This window comes from Selaginella moellendorffii, unplaced genomic scaffold (assembly GCF_000143415.4).
Source record: "Selaginella moellendorffii unplaced genomic scaffold, v1.0 SELMOscaffold_33, whole genome shotgun sequence".
Taxonomy (NCBI): Eukaryota; Viridiplantae; Streptophyta; class Lycopodiopsida; order Selaginellales; family Selaginellaceae; genus Selaginella; species Selaginella moellendorffii.
The window spans coordinates 862,134-867,811 of record NW_003314294.1 but is presented as its reverse complement, the minus strand read 5'-3'; positions in this window follow the sequence as shown (position 1 = coordinate 867,811).

Genomic DNA, 5,678 nt, shown 5'->3' with positions numbered 1-5,678 from the left:
CTTCGAATCCACGGCTCAATCTTTTGAGCCTCACGAACCTCGTCCAGAGAAGGTAGATCTTGCTCTATGCCCTGTGGACACTGAATATCAAGGACAGCAACCGCCGACGGCACAGAATCCTCATCTAGAAAATCCACAGATGCTGGAACAACAGGTTCGTCAGAAACATGAGAAGTGAGTGGAGAAGGAAGAGGAGCTCGAGAAAGGGCATCAGCATCAGCGATAGAACTCCCTGGGCGATGAACAACATCGAAATCATATATCTGAAGCTTCAAAGCCCATCGAGCCGTACGACCAACCAGGTTCTTCCGCTTCAATAATGAAGTAACAGCAGCATGGTCACCTTCAAGTAACGTCCGAGAACCATGTAGATAGGCATGAAGTTTCTCGAAACCCCAGACTGCTGCTAAACACTCCTTCTCCGTCGTGGAGTAGTTCATCTCCGCTGGTTGTAATGTACGGCTTATATATGCAATGGGATGGCACTGACCAGGCACACTCGAGCTCTCTTGCATCAACACACCTCCAAGACCAATGTCAGAAGCATCCACGCGCAAACTAAAAGGTCGAGTGTAGTCAGGATATGCCAAAACCGGAGGAGTCGTCAATAGCCCTTTGAGATTCACGAACGCCCGCTCACAATCGGGAGACCAAATGAAAGATGATGTTGATGACTTCAGCAACGCTCGCAATGGTATAGTGCGATCAGAAAGATGATCCACAAAACAACCGAGATACTGCACCTTACCCAAAAAGTGCTGCACATCATTCACACACTTTGGAGTAGGGAACTTTAGAACAGCCACAAGTTTGTCAGGATCAACTTGCAAACCCTCACGAGAAATACGGTACCCAAGATAAGTTGTGTCCTTGGACCCAAACACGCACTTCGACCACTTCAGCTTTAAACCAACGTCGCGTAGCCGATCCAACACTTTACAAACATCACGAATATGCTCCTCCCACGTCCCCTCCGAGTGGATCAAGACATCATCAATGAAGTCAGCTGTCACCTCCGGCATATCGCAAAGAACCTCGTCCATCATCCGCTGAAAAGTTGCTGGAGCATTGTTCAAACCAAACGGCATTACCAAAAACTCGTACAAACCAAATGGTGTACGAAAAGCAGTCTTAGGAATATCGTCTTCAGCCATCGGTACTTGCCAATACCCAGAAGCAAGATCTAGCTTGGTGAACCAACGACTTCGCCCCAGACGATCCAAGAGATCAGCAGTGTGAGGAAGAGGGTACACGTCCGGGATCGTCACTTCATTTAACGGACGATAGTCGATGCAGAAACGAATACTCCCATCAGGCTTCGTCACAAGATGAGGTTCACATGCCCAAGGACTTCGCGACTTCCGAATAACACCCTTCTCCAACATCTCCTTGACGTTTGCACGTAAAATCTTGATCTCCTTGGGTGACCGACGACGAACAGGAACCTTGATTGGACGAGCATCCCCCGTTGGAATGGGATGACGTGTGGCAATCTTGGCCCCAGACGATAGGTCAAATTCAAAGAGATCAGAATACTCCTTCATGAGCTGGTCAACAGCTGCAACACAAAGATCATCGGAGGGATCGGAAAAGGGAAGAGCAGAACAAGATGGAAACACAAGAGAAAATAATGGGGGAACAAAAGTAATAGAAGCAGAGGTAGAAGTAGAGGGACGAAAAGGTACGGAAGTGAGAGGAATGGATGAAACATAAGGAAGTATGAGACAAGGGGGAAAAGCCTCAAAGTCACACTTGGCATGATTGTGCTGCAACCAATCCATACCAAGAATGAGGTCAAAAGCTTGACTCGGCACCACCTGCAATGACTGCAACTCAAGCTCGAGATCGCCCACACGCACAACCAGGTCCGCCTCATCTCGTGCACATGCATGTGTACGGCCGTTGCCATAAAGAATGAAAACTGGATCTGCCGCACGATGCAAGTGTAGACGACAACGTGTGGCAACAGGTCGAGCAATAGAAGATAAACTCAAACCTGTATCAACCAACACGGAGAGAAGAATAGGAGACCTCTTGTTATAAAAACGAGCTTGGAAAGTAAACACTGGATGAACCGGTGCCGAGTGAACCCCTTGATGATACTCTAGAAAGAAAGATGGAAGGGTCACTAACTTATTCGCGCAAGGTCCCTCCATTACTTGCGCGACTCCTCATTTCCCGAATGCACCTTGGTATCCAAACCATCCACCGCAGCAGCACCAACGGGACGTTGCTGACGCCAAGGTCTCCACCCAGGAAATAGAGGTCGCCAATCCGGAAAGTGCCGACAACGTCGATAAGTATGACCAACTTCATCACACACCCAGCAATGAACGTCACGGCCACGACCACGTCCTCGCCCTTGTCCTTGGACTCGAGTAGCAGCAGCATCAACCTCCATGGGAACAGGACCATCACTCATAGGAAGTGGAGCTGAAGGACGTGTAGCAAGAAGTGGAAGAGGCGACGTCTCATAACGTTGTGCCAAGCGAAGAGCATCGTCAAGAGTGGCAAGAGCAAGTGCATGCACAAGTCCGACAAGATCTTGACGAAGTGCTGGCCACAGCATTCTTAGCTTGATCCGCTCCGACATATTTGGCTCCGCACGAAGCAAAAGACTTCGGAAACGAACGCCAAATTGCATCACCGACTCAGATGGCCCTTGGCGAAGACGATGCAATTGTTGGAAGGCATCATCACAATCGTCGGCGTGTCCGAAGGCGCGTTTGAAGATGTCCAGAAGAACACTCCAATCGCCACGAGTAGCTGCGCTCAATCCATTGTACCACTGCAATGCCGTCCATTGAAGACATGTGGGGAACTCACGCAAACATCGAGTATCATCCCAAGAATGATATGTGGCAATCACCGTGAAGTGATCGAACCAATGGTACACATCATCCCCAGGATTCCCACGAAAGAACTCCGGCCGAACGCGAGGATTGGCACCAAAAGCAGGAGGAGTTGGACCATGTGCCGTGAACGCCGCCATCAACTGAGTTTGGTTGTTCAATTGCAAGTGCATAGCATCAAGCAATTGAACCAACTGCTGCTCTAAAGTCAAAGGAGGAGATTGCGGATCGGCCATGAAAATGAATGAGAAAGAAAGAGCAAAAGAAGAGAAATGACAAAAAGCTGGAAAGAAATGGTAGATCTAGACAATGCAAAAAGCTAGATCTAAACCAAAATCTTGAAAGGAAAGAACAAAAAAAAGGAAATGAAAAAAGCTAGATCTAGACAATGCAAAAGCTAGATCTAAACCGAAATCCCAAATCCAAGCACTCCCCAGGGACAATCAAAGATGCCCCTCAACTCCACCAATGTGAGTGCATGGAATATGGAAAGGGAATACAGAAATGTGCATCTCAATTAGCCTAAAAACCCTAGCTTATATACAGGAGTGAATGGTCCGGATTGAAACCAATCCGACGGCTACCAAAATCCACTACGCTAATATTAGTATACGGCATTGTAGCCGTACACTTGGCCCTCATAGACTTTTATAAGATTTTGGTTTTTTTAATTTTTATACTTATTGTTTTATTATTAGAAGTGGTCAAGAAAGACCTGCACAAAATCTCAATAACATAATGATGTCATATATGCTAGTTTGTAGTGTATGTGGTTTTTACCTTTTATCTTATGGTGATTTACTATAGGATAACAGGTAAAAACCACATGCATTACATTTGGTATCAAAAGATACATCTCAGCAGGTACCTTTATATTGTAGTGTTTTTAGTGTTGAAAAATCATAAACCTCTTTTTCTTAGATAGAAGGAATTAAACACTTAACATGCTCATTAGATGGTCAAACTCACACTAAAAGATAAATAAAAACTTATATATAAAAATAAGTTTAGATGTAAATTGGTCTAACTAAATAATATATATACTATAGTTATATATAAGTTTTCATATAGAATATATATATATAGCAGCTCTATTTTTTAACTAAATCAGATTTCACAACTATTTTTCAAGCTAAATCTATTGTATTATATATAGAGACATACATACATACATATATATAGACAAACACATGAAATTTGTCAAAACTTGTACATATTTATTTAAAATCTAGTTTTATAAAATTGAAATTTCATTCATATCTTGCATGATGTTTTTGATGTCCATAAGGTAGCATTAGGAAATTTTGCAGAATAAAGTATTAGATTACAATTATTTTGAACAGTAAAAATTGATGGTAAATTGCAATAACTAAATTTACAATTACTATTAGTAGCCCAGATAGCATTTTTATTATTATTATATAAACTAAATTGCCATCAAGTTGTAAAAGTAAATAACAATTAAAAGAAAATCGTTCTACTTTCCAAATTATAGACTTTTCATAATATAATATAAGGCTACATGAAGAGTCTAATATTAAGAAACTTTTACCATTTTGAGAGATTAAAAAGTTACCTGAAAATAATTTAAACTCTGAAAATAAAGTACTACTTCTAAGATTACAATAAATAATATTTTGAATATTATTTATATGTATAAATAAAAGATCATCATGACTGCTACCTCTTAGCTTATATTGCACATAGTAAGAAAGTGTTTCTTTTTCAAAAAAGTCAGATAAATTTTGGATTAAAGCAGTCATACTACCATATATAATACTTTCAAAGCCTCTTTTTAAATTTCCACCAACTATAGTTTTGGGAGTAGATGATGTACTACATTGATATTTTGTTTTTAATAATATATCAACATATCCTGTAGAAGTTAGTACTTCTATATTATTGGTTAAAATTCTTGAGTATTTTTCTCTATCGTCAAATGTAGATAAATAATTTGTAATTGCCCCAACAATTTTAGTAATATCATGTGTTTTTAAAACTCCAAGCCTTCCAAAAGTTGCTCCTTTCCTTGGAGAAACAACAAAAGGTAAATTCATAAACAAAAATATAATATAGAAAAATGATAGTAAATATTGACTACCATTACAAGAAATCATGGCAAAAACTTTATTAGATTTTAAATATAAAAGATATAAATAAATTATTTTACTAAAATGTTTCAGTCACTTTTATTTATTTTATATTTTTATTGTGAAATCAGAAATAAAGTTAAATTAACTTTACAAGTTTATATATTTAACTTTTCTATATTTATTTTTAGGACATAAAAGGCATTATCAAGCATAAGCAGACTAGTAAAATTATGTTCATTTGAGCAGTATATTACTGAAAATTGATACATCACTGCTAATTTGAACTTGACCTCTTAATTTCAATTATGAAGAATTTGTATGGTAAATAAGACATAATTATCTCCTTACTTTAGGATTCTTGTTCCTAGCTAGATACATTAAATTTAATTTAATAGATTTTAAAAATGAAATTTATGATACATAATTAGATATAATGTAGATATTGTTCATTTATTACAGTATACTAATCAAGGGTCAATCAACCTTTGCTTTTAATATGAAGCTTGATACTTTTTATATGATCTTTTAACTCTTTTGCTACAAGCAGACCCTACAGGATGCCACACAATGTGAATAATTAAGATGGCAAAGTCAATCATACCATGGAAAATACATAGCTGTTTAAAATATACTTATGGTATATTCTGATCAGAGCGTATAAATCCTAGCATATCTTAGTTTTATACATAGACTCCAATTTATCCAGAGTAATAAGAACACTATTTATGTGACT